Source organism: Cupressus sempervirens, chromosome 8 (genome assembly GCF_028749045.1).
Source record: "Cupressus sempervirens isolate cs-2001-9-10 chromosome 8, ASM2874904v1, whole genome shotgun sequence".
In the NCBI taxonomy this organism is placed as follows: domain Eukaryota; kingdom Viridiplantae; phylum Streptophyta; class Pinopsida; order Cupressales; family Cupressaceae; genus Cupressus; species Cupressus sempervirens.
Window position 1 is genome coordinate 155,704,027 of NC_143125.1, and position 17,581 is coordinate 155,721,607.

The following is a 17,581-nucleotide window of genomic DNA, read 5'->3' on the forward strand; positions in this document are numbered from 1 at the left end:
ACTATGATGAATAGGAAGAAGAACAAACATAAAGTGAGGATAAAACAAACAATATAGAGGAAGCCAACCCTTTGATCTCCAAGGGTTTTTACTCTAGATTCTAGAGAATATGAGAATGTTGAGCATAACACAATAACCTCTCTAATTAAAATGGGCAGGTTGAATATCCAAGCCAAGGAAGAATGAACAGGGGGAGAATAGGAGGCCAAGGATGAGATGGGCATAGATCACACTCAATAGGAAGACAACATGACCAAAAATGACAACACTGAGTAGGAGAACTAGGGTGGTCAATTTTTTTGCTCACATCATACACTTGGTTGACGACATGCTCTATCTTATGCAAACTAACCAAGATCGCGAGATGGGTGATAATGAGGTGGAGAAAAACCAAACACCGTATGGATTCCTAGCTGATGACTAGCTTCAAACTCTGTTGGAAAATCCAAGGAACCTCTAATGGTTTCCATATTAATGTGGTTAATAATTTTTTTGCTTTATGATGCTCAATTTTTCTCTATGCCTTCGGGCCTTTTTTAGTTTCTATATTTGGACTAGTGATAGGGCCAATATTTATCTAATGGCCATGATTTCATATATTATTCATACTCTCAATACTTAACCTAGTATTTTCTATTAGACTATGAGTATGGGTAGTTTTTTTGAAATTTCAAAGGTGGTGCGGTAATCTTGTGGTGGTTACTATCAATTGATGTCTAGATAGTTGGGTCAGCCCCCATTTTGGTTGCTTCTTAATTTCAAAAAAACAAATTGCAACAAGGCTCAAGAGTTTAAGTTTTCAATAAATGTTAGAACAATAAGAAAATTTTGACAAATAAAATTTGTCATAAATGACTTATTGTTTAAGTAATATGACATCCACCTTCTTTCAATTACAAAATATAGCATTTTAATTTTTTTTGAAAGGTTCCAATTTCTATTTTGACTTAGATATGAATAATTCATCATATATCTACAAATGTGTGTGTAGGTTATAGTTTTTATATCGTGATTCTATATAATTTCTATTATAAATTTTAAAATATGTTATTTTATTCTTCCTTTTATTAATTTGCCACAAATATAATTTAATATAAATTTATTGTAAATAAACCTATTAAAAACTATTTAAAAGAGATAAAACTATATAAAAGAAATAAAATAGAAAATGCTATAGATTTTTCTCATTATATTTCAATGAAATAATATTTCTCAACAAGGACACAAAGCGTCTTACCCAAATATTGGCAAAAAAATTTAAAATTTGAAAAGAATTTGATATAAGAAGTCACTTGGATTTAGAAGAAAATGGTAGTAAAGTCTTTAGTCTCAAAATTGAACTTAGAACTAAATTAAGCTATAAGAACTTATAAAATGTCTATATAATAATTTGCATATGTTTGAAGTGCCTTTTTATATATGTTTGAATTTCCTTTTTATATATCTTTTATTTTTTGATGAAAGATAATGGATTTTGTATGGAAACACTACCATAATTGGTATTGCTGTGAGTGCTACCATATTTGGCATAGATCATTTCCACGTGAAACATAACATCCTCATTTATTTTGCCTCTAGATCATAGTACATCTTCAAAGTTACCAACAATAAAATAATTAATTAATTTATAATAAAAAAGTGTTTAAATATACATAAGAAAATATAGTACCAATTGATATACATAAAAGTATATCAAGAATTTACCAACCCTTTGCATATGTAGACAATTTTAATACTAGTGATTAATAAAATCTAAAATATTTTTTATAAATATTATTGAAATAGAAAATCTTAATCTACAATAATTAAATAAATTCAAAATTATTTATATACCAATTTTTTTTTCATAGTGATTATATTAAAAGTAGCAACATTAGCACTAAAAAATGATTCAAAACATTTAATATAATATATAACAACATCTCGTCCCCAATATTATATTTATAATATTCTTTACTATATTATTTTATTTTAATTTAATTTTTTTTTTTTTTCATTATATAACATTCGTCTCTATCAAATAGAATTCATTTTTATGTTATATATTTGGTTTATGGTTAGAGTACAATAGGATATTTTTAAAATTTTATATGTGGGTTAGTAGTTAGGTTTAGGTTATAATATGTCTTATTATTCAATTCTGAAAAGGGGAAGACTTAATTTACATTTTCATGTCAATGTATTTATAAGCTTTGGTTTATCATAAGGTACAACATGATATTTTATGCTTAGATTTAATTTATATTTTTTCTCCAAATCATATGTTTATCATTAATAATTTAATAGTTAATTTGGTAGACATAAAGAACTTATAAAATGATGACACTTGAAAATAAAATTAATATCTTAATATTAAATTAAAACTTAATTCTACATATAAGTCAATATATCTTATTATTTTAATGTTACCAAAGAATCATTTCTAATTAAAAATAATAAATTATAACCAATAAAACAAATTAAAAAAAAAATCTTTATCTTTGTAATTGAAACAAGGGAAAATATATGCAATCTAAAAAAATATTGTGAATAGTTGTTGGTGTAAATAATTATTCACTATTTGCACTTACTTAAGTTTACTTAGGTTAATGCATTATCTTAATATTTATTTATTAGTCACCTAGGAGTATGTCCACTCTTGTGAGTTGTTATGTTGACAACACAGGAGTTTGCACCTCTTTTATGCACATGGTGTCTACAACATCTCCACTTGAGATACATCTCATCATCCTTATCCTATTATCTAGAATGATGGATAAGACGTGTGCTTAGTTGTCATGCTTATCTTATCTCCTAGTTCTTTCTAGGGACATTCTAGGTGCTTCCTAAGAGGCCTTTATATATAGGCACTCCTAGTGTGTTTTTATATACAATTTAGAGTAATGTATGAGGACATACTCTAATATATTGATAATATTCCTTTTTGGTCTATTGTTGTGCTTGTGTTCAAGTTTCATGATCTTGGGTGAATTTTTTCCTAAGGAAAATTCCTACATGGTATTAGAGCTTGGAGAATTTCTCTTCTGATAGTTGTTTGAGACCATTGTTGTTGCAACACCTTAGCCCAGATCCAGAATATTGTAGTCATTGGGAGTGTCTAGAGCTAGATCTGACCTCGCCATTGTGTTTGAAATGTTGATTCAGTGAAATTTGAGTATAATTTTTCCTACCCTAGGCATACTCAAAACTAATGCAATTTTTTTGCAAATTGACACCCGAAGGACCAATTTGCAAAATTGGTATGATCATTTCAAATCTGTACATTTAATATTTAGATCTGCATTTTTTTCGTCTACATCTCTATAAAAAATAATTGGATATACATTATTTTCTAGAATTTTTTTGGCCATCGAGCCATAGGAGAGATTTTTTGCAGGTGAAGATTACGCTTGTTGGTACAAATCAAATATATGCATCACATTCATTAGGTTAGAAAGCCCCCAAATTGGATTTTGTTTCATCCAAATTAGACATCTAAGGAAAAATCTGGAGCCATTTGATTTTTTGATGCACAACGGCAGTGATTCAAAAAAAAAAATAGCAGTAGCAATTTTCAAACAATGATATCTCCCTCATACGGACTCCTTTTTGCAAGCATTTTTTTTTGTTTTGGGGTAAAATTTCATGATCTACACTATTCCTGAATTTTTCTACAACTCACAAATCCCAATTTTTGTTACTTCAAATGCTTAGTATGGGCTCATCTGGACACATAGCCAGGTTTTATTTTTTTTGGAAAGTGCATTTTCTTTTGTCTACTTTCCAGATCTACAATCAGATTATAGGTTATGTGGATAGAAATACTACTTTTAGAAATAAGCCCTAAATTGGCAAGTGGCCACCAAGTGCCTAAATCATACATTGGGCGAGGAGGGGGGGTTCTTTGATTTCTTTTACATTTTGGGAGGTTCATTGATTGATCTCATGGAATCTTTTCAGATATGTCAGTATGGTATTAGACCACAGTTGACAACAACAAACTATTAGAAATAGAGTGCTTTGATACTTGATCATCTAAGAGACCATCAAGAATTGTTTCCTTATCTCTATTCATTGCCACCAAATTTTAATTAGACCATCTTGTGCACCTTCGTCGCTTTTTGTATAATAGTATGAGTAAGAAATATTTTGCTCCTCTTAAAATGACAAGTTTTCCTTATGATATTTGGATGTCTATTTACGAAGAATATGTATATCCATGTGTTCCTCCATCTCTAGAGGACATTCCACATCCAATCACTCCAGCTTTGGTTTCTTTAACTCCAGATGTGATCACACCCCGAGATGCTCCTATTGCTCCTACTAATCTCATTTCAGCCATAGATGCTTCAGATTTAGTGTAGTAGGATCCTTTATGTCTTCCTACTTTACTTTCATGTGATTAATTCCTTCTCACCATCACAAGCCTATTTGTGGAGTCTCACATTGAAGATGTGGGAGACATTCTAGGTGATATTGATCTTCTCTTTGAGGTGAATTCTTCATGTCTATTGCCACAATGATAGATTCATGTACTTCAGCAAAAGAAGGTACACTTTATCTTCTAGTTCCAACCTAAGGTGATGACTTCTTAACTAACATCTCAAGTTTGTTCATGGAGTCACCCATAATAGACTTGGGAGACTTCTTTGATGATATATCGCTTCTCTTTGCTAAGGACGATCCTTCTACAATTGTTGTGAGGGCTCACTCTGCCCCTCATGTCCATTCTCTACATGATCAATCTTTACAGGTTGATGTGATTGTGGATACTTATGTATAGTAGGTGTAGGAGGTCTCTCTATCAGTTGAGGAGACTAATTGTTCTTTGAAATAGGTTCTACAACAATCCTTGCTAGATTTGCACTTCTTCTCAGTAGTTTTGGAAGGAGCCACAATTAGTATTGACATAGGAACAATTGAGTAGTTTTAGAGACACCTTTCATCATTGAGATTCTTTCCACACCTATGGGAAGCATCTCACATGTACCTCTAGCATTATTTCTTCCAAAGGGGAGGAAAATTATTCAACAATCATGGATCAACTTCTACATTGGAGCATTTCTCACTAGTTGGCACCTCACATTTGGAGGGGGGGGGGGTGACTACCTCGTCTCCTTCCTCTCCTTTATGGTGGGACTTTTTCCTCTTATGGGGTTTTTTCCTTCTCCCACTTCTCTTTTGTAAATACTTGATATATGTCATAATGGGGGGATCTTGATTACTCCATCCATCCATGCATCCCATTTCATCTCTCTTTTTGGGAGAGGGTTTTTCCCATGAGGTTTTCCCTCTTTCTCTTCTCTATGAGAGATTTCATTTCATTATGTACATGGGTACCTAACATGGCCTAGTAGCCGAGACCCATCATGCATTTCATCCTAGTTCTTGTGAACTTAAGTTCATTCCCCTAAGTTGCACTTAAGGTGGGGTATTGGTGTAAATAATTATTCGCTATTTGCACTTACTTAAGTTTACTTAGGTTAATGCATTATTTTAATATTTATTTATTAGTCACCTAGGATTATGTGCACTCTTGTGAGTTGTCATGTTGACAACATAGGAGTTTTCACCTTTTTTATGCACATGGTGTCTACAACATAGGAGTTAGCACACTAATTAAGCACATGGTGTCTACAACATATCCACTTGAGATACACCTCATCATCTTTATCCTATCATCTAGAATGATGGATAATATGTGTGCTTAGTTGTCATGCTTATCTAATCTCCTGGTTCTTTCTAAAGACACTCTAGGTGCTTCCTGGGAGGCTTTTATATACAGGCACTCCTAGTATGTTTTTACATACAATACAGAGCAATGTATGAGGGCATACTCTGATATATTGATCATACTCCCTTTTCATCTATAGTTGTGCTTGTGTTTGAGTTCTACGATCTTAGGTGAATCTTGCCCTAAGGAAAATTCTTACAATAGTATTAAACTCTATAATAGTTTATATAATTAAAAATAATAATCACATATGAGAATAATATTGTGACCTTTATTTGCATCATGATCAGCTTTGACATCTTCCAAAATATCTAGAAAAATAACTACTTGTATTAAATTTCTCCCTTACTCTTTCTATAACATTTTTCATCCTCAAAATTTGATTATCCTTAATGAAGTCAACTCCTACTACTGCATTTGAAAAATGTTGAAGCAATTTATAAAGAAACTCCAATAACAATTTCTGACATCTATTTGTAATAGTTTGTGGGGCTCCATCAGAGTTCATTGAGGCATCTAGACTTGGCATAATAATTTTAGATTCACTTTTAGAGTGATCCATTATATTATCCACTACAAGAAAATTTAAAAATTAAAAGTTATTTCATGTAATTTATTATATGGGCTAAATAAGGAAATACATAGTTGTATATAGTAGAAAACATGATTTAGAATAAAGAAAATTGTTGAAACTATATTGAGATAATCATATGCTTTATTTTTTAAAAATGTATATAAAAAAATATTATACACATTTTTTATGTTAACAAAAAAAAAAACATTATGAACTATAATATATCAATGTCATGAACAATAAACTATCTATCTATCCATCCATCCATCCAATGTAAAGTCACTACATGATTCGTGACATAAATATTATTACATTTCTCATGTAAGTAAAAATTGAACGATTTATACAATTTGGAAGGAGAAAATACAATTTAATAAAAAAATATAACAATGTCATAAATAGAATTCCATGATATTTCCAAAAGAAACCACCAATTTATATGAAAAATGAAAACTTCTATGTAATATTTTAATGTAAAAGGAAAAATTGTTTAAACTTGCTAGTTAGACAAAATTTGTTTCGAAAATACATATTTGTAAAATTGAATTTGATGTTAAATATACGTCAACCTGAATCATAATGATTTATTTTTGAATTAATTATGTACTTCATATTCAATGATTTTATTTTAACATCATAATAACATTGTTTTACAAAAAAAAAGAGAGTTAAAAATTCTATGTAGAATCACTATCATCATCATGTCAAGCAATATTTTTAAGAAAGAGATCACAATTTGCCAGATCTAAAATAATGAACCAATTAAGATGTTCATATATTCGACCTCGCAAACAATATGGGCCTACAACTCCATGCCTCATTATTTTAAATTCACAAATACTTTGGATCTATGTAGACATTTTTCTTATGACAATCTTTCTTATTGTACTTGTCGTAGGCAATGTACAATTGCATTCAGTTCTCCTTAATTAATGAATAGTTGTTCACTCTATAACCAATTAGATGCTTGTATTTTTTTGGGGTTTGATTATTAGTAAAGTTTTATTAAATATTTCTTAATTTAAAATTTGATATAATTGATTTAATTCACTTCCCATTGGCTCAATCAATTCTCTCTTATAAGACCCCTTTTTTCAGACCAGTGCTCCATATTCATAATTTTCGGCATGGTTTTAGGATTTGTTAAATTTTATTACGCCCACACAACCACAAAAAATATAAATGACATCTTAATAAAATTTTTATGATAGAAACATCATAGTCAATATATGTATGAATCTAAACCTTGTAAACTATTTGATCCAGATAAATCCTCCATTTTAGCATTATATGTATTTATTATTTAACATTTACAATAGAAACATCATAGTCAATATATGTATGAAGCTAAACCATGCAAACTATTTGATCCAGATAAATCCTCCATTTTAGCATTATACATATTTATTATTTAACAAAATTTTGTTACAAGATAGTTTTATGTTAAGAGCTAGAATTAGGTTTAATGATACGATCATACTGATGGATAGATAAGAACCAATTCAAGAGATGGGTTGCAATAGAATCAAAAAATGACATCTCTTTCCTATCACATAACCTTGAACAATACTCTACAAAAGGAACAGATGGCCAACTGTAGTGTTCATGGCGACATCTGCAACTAGACTGACCAAATGGTTATGCTCTCTTTCGTATGTCGCACTCAAAATGTTGGGATTTTCATTGCATCTCTATTCTTTTTTTCTAAGGAGACAAGAGGAAACCACACATCTGTAATAAGCTCTCAAACATGAGCTATTTATTTTTATTTTCTGCCCATAAATTTAATAATGACACCATTAACCATAGACATGGCTTCAAGATGGAGAAACATCTTAGTGTGGACCCTTGGTATGACTGGTCTATTCAGCTTCCCAACATCACTGGGCATCAAAATCTTCTCAAAGAGGTGCCTCCACTAGTGTGCTATTATTTTCTAATAGTCATGGAGTTCAAGACGGTAGTTATCTATTCTCAGCATTTCAATGATCTTGGACTTGGAACGCCACCCTATGAAAAAAGCCTCATTTTAAAATGTACCAGACAAGCCCTGGTGAGATAGCATTTCACATGATGATTATCACTAAAGTTTTTGGGTCATAACTATATGCTTTCCTAGATATTTCACTCCACGTTATAGTTCTCCTAAGTTCAAAGTAGTTTATCTTACCTTGAATCAATTCAATCATAAATCTCTTGATATCTATAACTACATATTGCTTTTATTTTTTAGAGTTCCTCTCTAGAATCCCTAATCATTTTGCCAGAAAAATACTGACCATGTCTCCCTCTACCAATATCATTGGACAAGTAATTACCAATTCTTTTTTTCCTTGTAAGACAATTCTCTTATTGAAATTATATAGATTTTCTACAACTAAAATTGCTCTCACACTCTGACATTAGGCCTATAAGATTTCATATATGATTTATTATTACTTCATAATAGAAATGCATGAAAAATCAAGAGTCAATTACTTTATAATTCTTGGTAAGAACCCTAATCTCTTCCTTTTGTTGTTGTGCAGCTCCAATGATGAATACCATGTTATGCTGGAGACTATTTTTTTTGTACCACCTCCTCTGGATTCCAGTTTATTTTGGAAACTGCTTGTTACATGTCCATTCCTTGTCTGCAATGTTTTTTCAACGTAAGCCCATTTGCAAGACCTCTTTTCACACTTTGCCTCATAAAAACTTAAAATATTAGAGGCCACCATTAATTGTATGTTTAGGTTGGCTCCTCACTTCCAGAAGCTTTGAACCCTCCACAGGGTAGAGGGGTTTCTACATTTGTTGAAGAAGTGCAGCTGCACTGAAGTCCAAATCCCCGATATAATAAGTGTTTAGCCCCAACTTATGGGATTTACAGAAAGAGTCTTGGAATCCAAGATCAAGTTGCTGGAAGATTTCAGTTTTGTATTTACACTCAAAACAATAAACTAATCTTACATTTTATATCTTATACTACTACATTACTATTCATTATTAATATGTAAAATTAATTAATATCAGCATATTTAATTATACAATTATACATTGAAATATCAGTACAATTTACTAAAATGACAAGTACACACCACTACGTGGCACTTGTTCTTTCATGAAATGGAAGATTCAAAAAACTCCTTGATGTCTTGAGAATGTTTCTGAAATATTTTAGTTATCTATTAAATTTATATTGTAATAGAATTGGCCAAGATAGACTTGAGCATTTGTTCTCTCATTCAACCTTTCGACAATCAAATAATGCACTATTATAGAAGTTTTTTCTATAGAATATATTAAAAAAAAGATGACTATATATGTATATTGACTTAACTTTTTATATTCTAGAGTAATTTTATGATTGAATCTCACTTAAAATTATTAATTAAAAATTTTAACCTTTTATTTATAGGTAATTATTAATTATTAATCTTGAGTAGATTCCAACTCAATTCGTCTTATATAAGAGACTCATAATTTACTATTGTATTGTGGGGGTTTGCCTTATGTTTTCCAACTTGTTATTGTACTTGTCCTAGGTAGTTCTATTACATTGAATTAAGTTCTACCAATAGCAATAGTTAATTTTTGTGATTTTAAAAATAATTATAGGTTTCATAAAGTTCAAACTCATAATTTTTAAATTGTCTCATTAAAAAAAATTATTTGCATTGTTATTGGTACAAATAGATCTGTCTTATAGGGACTTTTTTTTTTGGAGAGCTCATCATTTTGCATTATTTTCATTTAACTATATTTCTATTCATTTAATATTTCACTAACAATATTATTAGTCCCATAGATTATGTCGTTTCTTATCTTTTTCTACCATTTATTGATATCAAAAATTATGTTTTCTATAAATAAAAACAATATTTATTTTTCATTTTTCCTATCTTTTTAATATTTCAATTTTTCCCATTCGATCTCTACATTATTGAGTTTTTTCTTCATTTCTCTAATATAAAAAAAAACAAAAAAAAACACTAGAAAATATTTGTAAACTGGTTTCCAATATTTTTATTATTTTTATTGATTCTTATTAAATTTAGTATAATATTTTTTTTTCACATAAAATATTTATACAATTGTAAAACCAAAATTGACCTTCTATATATAAAAAATTATTTTTCATTTCTCATCTTTAATTTAATGATATGAATTTTTTTATTTCTAAATATTCTTAACATTGGGAACAATCTCCATAAATATTTTTTTATTGAATTTGATTGTGATAATTGTTTTATGGTAGTTATTATTTTTGGTAAATCATTGTAATCAATACTTTTAGGTTTTAATGAACATATTGAACTTTATTTTTAGACAACTTCAAATAATTTGATGTAAGAAAGATGATGTATGCAAATAGTGTGACATTGATTTATATAACTATAAATTAAATGACATTGCAATTTAAAATTTAAAACATTACCATTTAAATTTATTTTTATTTAAATTAAAAATAAATGTTATGCATTATATATTTTATAATATTTTACTATGCATGGTAAGAAAAATATTCACATTTTATATTATATCATACATAAGTAACAATTTGACTATTACTACTATCTTTTTATCTATCGATTTTTTTTTATAACTATACATTCTAAAGGCAAGTACATGTGGCACTTGTTATTAATTAAAGTTGAAAAGTTCTAGAAGAAAAAAAGGCATATAGAAAGTGAGATCAAACAATTGAACAAAATATCTTTTTATGCCTATATTTTTCATCTAAAAATTTTAGCTTCCCACCACTCAATTTTTTCATGATAAATTTAAAAAAAAAAAAAAAAAAACTTATTTTGATGAACTATTAAGATATAATATTTTTTTCTTAAATAATAAATGTTGATTACTAAGTGATCTAATTTAATTACTTAAAAAAATTCACATAGCAAGAGTGTACAATGACCAATTTTCAAAAAATCCAAATGCTATAGTGTAAAAGAACAAAAAAAATTATCTGACTTTCTTCATTCAATGTTTATTAATTATGCCGTGTCTAGTGAGCCTCCTAAGTACAATTTCTGCCTAAAGTAATGGATGTAGAGTTATGGAATATATGCAAGGGTAGAAGGTTAGACGGAGTGCGAAGTAGGTCACGTTTCACTCAGCGTGTCAACGTTATATGGGTAGAAGCGTGTCACCATCGTTGTTTATTATCCGCATAAATTTTAGCTGAGACTAGGGTGGTGCGCGTGATTTGCTTTAACTACAAGTCAAACCCATGCTTTAACCAACCCTTTTCACTAAACTCAATGTACGCTTCTTAATTTCCCCATTTCACATAACAACACACCGTCAGAAGATGAGATCTTCTTTCAAACCTTTGTTCAAATGTAGCAGGATGTTTGCTTCAGTTTGCAGTGCAGAGGAAAGTTGTTGGAGTTTTTTTTCGAGATATATCTGTTTTGTTTGTTCACGACAACATGCCTGATGGAATCTCCTGGTATGTCCATTAAAACTTTCTTTATCCTTTTTATTAGATTAGATGAGAAAAGCTGATCCCTCTAAAGTTTATTTCTGTTGTTTCTATAAATCTACTGAATTTTGATCAGTATTACTGTAAGAGAAAAATGAAATATTGGTGTTGAGTGTTTGTAGAGATAATTATTGTGGGGATAAGAATTATTTTGAGGATAAGATTTATTTTGTGTTTGACTACAGTTGGTTTGGAGTTGGCACAAATTATAGATTTGCCAATTGTTTTTTAATTAGTTGTATGTTGGACCTTATTGTGAGCCACTTCAAAATGTTGAAATAAGGGTGATAAAAATTTATTTGGACTTAAAATATATTTTCATAATGATAAAATGAATAGGAAAGATCTTATAAAGGTATCTACACATTAGAATTCTAGTTCATTCCTTTCGAACGGCTTAAAAATCACACACTAAGGCTTGATTCCTAGTGCAAAAGTGTTAAATAGTCAAAATTTGACTTACTTTTCCACACTTAATTTCTTCCTTAATGTATGATGTTTAAGGCTGACCCATTCCTTTACCCCACGCATTCAATTGGCTTTACTCCGAATTGTTCTACTCTGTTGTGGGAATTATCAATAATCTCGGTGCATGTTTAGCATCCATAAAAGAACGGCCACGCATTCAATTGGCTTTACTCCGAATTGTTCTACTTTGTTGTGGGAATTCTCAATAATCTCGGTGCATGTTTAGCATCCATAAAAGAACAATATGAAAAATGAAAGTAAACAAATCTACTGACATTAATGAAACCAAAGTAACGTTGATTGCCATCAAAACAAAAAAATCAAATTATTTCGTAAAGAGAGCTTCAATATAATAAGAAATTATTCTATACGTGATTGTCTTAGGGTTTTCACTTGATACAGATGTAACAAGAGTATAAGTATTTTAGTTTGTAATATTTTTTGTGGTTGAATTTGAGTTTTTAAGGCAGTTGAATGTTTTTGTATAATAATATTTTACAAAATTCTTTTTAATCGAAAAAATATATTATTTATTTTATATTAATGTATCATATATCTATAAATTATTTTGTAAAGAGAGTTTCAATATAATAAGAAATCATTCCATATGGGATTGTGTTAGGGTTTTCACTTGATATAAATGTAACAAGAGTATAAGTATTTTAGTTTGTAATTTTTTAAAGTTGAATTTGAGTTTTCTAAGGCAGTTGAATATTTTTGTGTAATAATAGTTTACAATTTTTTTTAATAGAAAAAATATTATTTATTTATATTAATGTGTCATATATTAAAAAGATGCTATAATTATTTGTATATATTTTATTGCATATATCACGTGATACTATTATATTATAAATAAATTATAATATCTTTATAATAGTGATATTTCTTAAGTGATTAAATAATATAAGAAATATTTAATTGAATGACAAAAATTATACTATAATATTAAAATATAAAAATATAAACCAACCCACTTACAATAAAAAAATATTAAAAATGAATCACATTCGTCTAAATAAAAATCAACTAACCCCATCAATATAAGAGCTAAATCAATATAACAAATATTAAAATCAATTAATATTGACTCATGCAAACCAAAAAAATTTAATCACTAGTTAAAGCATAAAATTCAAATGTGTCACATTACTAATGCTGAAAAAACAACTTGGAGCTGAAAATGTAATCTACTTACTAATGCTGACAAAGGCATTGTTTTTCTACTTCATATATTTAATTAATAAAGGAAAACCTTAGTTGTATTTATTCAGATAAGTAATTAATACAATAAATTTAAGTAACAAATAAATTAAAATAAAATTTAACAAATATTAGGGAAAACTAGATACTTACCATTGGTCAATTTCAATATATTTGTAAAACAAGTGTCACTTACTAGTAGCTTGTATTTGTCATAAGTTATAATAACAAAATCCTTACGTAGAAGGTGTTAGGTTTGAGTTTACTGATCAAATATAAATATATATCTATATATATGTGAATTATTATTTGTAGAATATATATGTTTCAACTAATTAGAATAAAATAGTTTAAATATATATCTATATATATGTGAATTATTATTTGTAGAATATATATGTTTCAACTAATTAGAATAAAATAATTGAATATATAAATATAATTATCTACCACAGATACAATTAAAATAGAACATTAAAAAATTATGATTTATTGTGATCCATTATGTTACAACCCAGATGTTATAAAACTTTATTTCTATATTAAAAATGGTGGTGTAGTGAGGCTTAATAAGGGAAGATCACATATGTTTAGAAGGAAAATCTTCTTTAAAAAAGAATAATTAAAACATAACATTTGGGGGAAGATCGTATTTTGTTGCTGTTGGTTGGATCTAGATAGGAAAAGCTTCCAACGGAACTGGGTATCGAGTTAGGGTTTCCTCTTGTTATTGCGTTGGTTATTGAATGGTAATGGAAGGAATACATTTCTGTATAATCTAAGCTTTGATTTAAGAAAGAGTAACTATTTTTAAATGGCTTTATCATTATTGATAGTTCCACACTAGGCTATTGCTGCTTTTGGATGCTAATCCTATCTATAAGTTGTGTGTTGTTAATTGTGCAATGTTAATGATCTTATCTAATTTTTGTGATAATTGCTGAACATGGAGTATGATGGATCATAGAGTATGATCCAGAAAGTTGATGTTTAAAAACTTTCTACACAATTCGATTCAGAAAAACAGCTGCATAATTGCTGAACAGTTATTTTAGGCATACTATATTGGGCATAGTTGCAACTGTGGTTGTACTGTGTAGTTTATCTTTGTTTGAATTCTTTCAGGATTTTCCATAGTCAGTAGTGATTACCTATACATGCTTTTCTTTATAAAGGTGTCTCAATGCATAATCTTGACACCACCATAAATGAGGCAAACTTGACACATCAAGGTAGTGTTATCCTCCATCAAAACTGTATAAGTTGACCAATTTTCAAAAGATCGAAAATATAATGGATCGAAAATATAATGGATGTTTTTTTTGAAAATTTCAGCATTTTCATAATCTGTATAGTTCATAGTCAAAAATAACAAAAAAAAAATTGGAAAAAAATCACTATGTTTTTATAAATTTTGGGAAAAAAAAAAAAGTGACTTTGTTTTGTCTTTGATACTTTTTTTTTTTTTGATGCAGATTAGATAGGGGAAGCTTGCAACCACTTATTATAGGGTTTATGTAGAGTTCCATCATTTTGTTTGTTTTGGAATTTTTTATTTTTTATTTTATCGATAACTAGGGTAGGATCATTTAAGTTTCAAACCTTATTTACTACAAATAACTGTCTTTATACATTTACTCTACATAGTACAAGTTATGTATGAAGAAGTCAAATTTATTTTACATGAATTAGAACTATTAAACTAATAAATATTATAATCTTAAGGAATAAATTAAGTTTGAAAAAATAAGCCAGTTCTGATACTTTAACACTTTTAATCTAAAGATCATGCCTTAATATGTAATATTTAAGCCATCCACTTTAAATTCAAAACTATATGTTTCTCTATAGAAAATAAAAAGTTCTATTCTCATCCAAACCAAAGATAAATTGTTACATCATGTGTGTAAGGTTGTTGTTTTATTGTATTTGTGTTTATTCTATATATTTTTAAAGTTAATGAATACTTCTATTAAATTTTACTAGAATGCGTGCCTTGCTTAATTAATGACATACTTGTTGGGAGACATTCCAATTCTCCACATCACTCCATGGCATATCATCTCTGAGTTGTTAAGACCATCCATTACACTGTAATTAATTTAAATAAATTTATAATGTTTATAATTGAATTTAATTTATAATGTTTGTAATTTTATATAGAAAATGATTTTTATTAATATATATTTGTATTTCATAAAAAAAAAATACTTTCTTTTATTGTAAATTTTCATATTTAAAAACAATAAGTATTTTGATGCAATTTGGTGATCAACACAAACCTTAAAACTATAAATTATTTAAAAATATATAAATATACATTTATTAATAAATATTGGTAATTTCAAATATTTAAAAATATACACACATCAATATATATTAATAATTTTTTATAATTTTTTAATATTAATAGATAATTAATTAAAATACTATTTTAAGAAAATATTAAAATTCTATTAATATATTGAGTACTTATGTATATATATATATATATATTGTTTTTTTCTTTTTCTTTTTTTTTAATTAAAGAAAAGTTCCTACAAATTATCTAATTTGAGTTATAATGTTTAAAGTTATATTTATAATTATAAAAATACTTTGAACATGATTGTGCTTAATTATTTTATTAGAATTTTAGTTAAGACAATACGTTTTTTTATTGTGGAACACAATGATCAGAAAATTGTCACATGCCTGAAAACTGTTTGACACTGATCTGAAAACTGTTGGATACCCCCAAAATAAAGTCTAGCAATTTATGTTGGATACCACAATAACAAGTGTTTGATGTTACATGTTTAGTGATAAGTTCTTGACCATATTGAGTGAAAAAAATTTAAGATATTAAATGTTACCAACTATATTCACCTAAAACCGGAATGCAAACCTAACCCGGTTACCGATATGAACTGACATAGTTTCAGAAACTGATATGCTAGAAACTAAAATGGTATAAGATTTGAATATAATCTTTTTCCTCAAATGTATTGATTTTGTTATCTATGCTGACATTCTAACTTAACAAACTTTCTACTAAAAACGTAAAGGACATAGCAGGATTTGGTGAGCAATGCTTTTATAAATTGTTCATCTAATTGGTATTTCAAATTACTGCTCACTTAGTTATTGACATATGCTTTGAATTGTTTGATTTATATTCTATTTACAGAGTCACGACGTACCAAAGAAATACATTTGATAGCAGGAAAGGTATGCAAATTATTCTTTCCTATTTTTTTCGTAGCCAAGCATTGTTAAATTTGGTTCAAACTTAGGTTCTTCTTATGTCTCTCTCTTTTTGTTTGGAAATTAGAAAATAGCTACACATTTTTCCTTAAGTCCTATGTTAGGCTCAGTATTAGGAATGTCTATTGCTATTTTCATTTTAGAATTAGTTTTCAGGCAAGCATTTGAATAAATTCATGTACAGTCGATCAAGAACTTAGAGACTATTTGAACAACAACCATCTATACTAAGTCTACTATGGTTTAAACAACAACTGTAAATTTATGTTATGAAGAATGGGAAAATACAACATTTACATCGAATTTAGTGTTTTAAATGAATTTAGTGTTGTAGAATTTGGCACTCCACCACCATTAGGGTTTGTCTTATAACATTACAATTAGGTAATTTTTTAAGTTTATAGAAATATAAAATAAAATTTTATTGATTGGAACAATAAGATACTATAGGGATCACAATAGTCAACTAATACTCCTACACAAATATTAAAGTTTAGAAATTGCTAAGAACAATATTCTTATCTACAATAAGATAAAAATATAAGATAATATAATTGGAACAATAAGATACTATATAGATTAGGTTATTCAGCTAATACTCCTATATATATGTATGTATGTATGTATGTATTGAAGAATCAAACGAGTAATACAAAACTGATATAGTAAACCAAAGATCACTAAATGCCATAGTAGAGAGACCTGTGCAAACTAAACTAGGGAGCATATCGATTGAATGCAATGCCGCTACATACTAAGAAAAAATGTCCACTTTGTTATGAAGACCTGGATAGGAAGCCAACACGACATCTAGTGATGCAACATGCAATTATTTGATTAATCGATTCAAAAATTTTAGTTTGAAATCATGATCATAGTTAAACAGATGTTTTGAAGAATGGAT

General features: G+C 28.3%; 1 long non-coding RNA gene across 11 annotated transcripts in view; it reads left to right on the plus strand.

Moving 5' to 3' along the window:
- Positions 1 to 11,560: 11,560 nt before the first annotated feature.
- LOC149542026 (uncharacterized) overlaps positions 11,561 to 17,581 on the plus strand; it is a 269,466-nt gene continuing 263,445 nt past the window's right edge. For all 11 annotated transcript variants that reach the window (XR_016355419.1, XR_016355410.1, XR_016355413.1 and 8 more), the window contains exons 1-2: positions 11,561 to 11,727; positions 16,601 to 16,641. This is a non-coding gene — a long non-coding RNA (uncharacterized LOC149542026). The remainder of the gene's footprint in view (positions 11,728 to 16,600; positions 16,642 to 17,581) is intronic.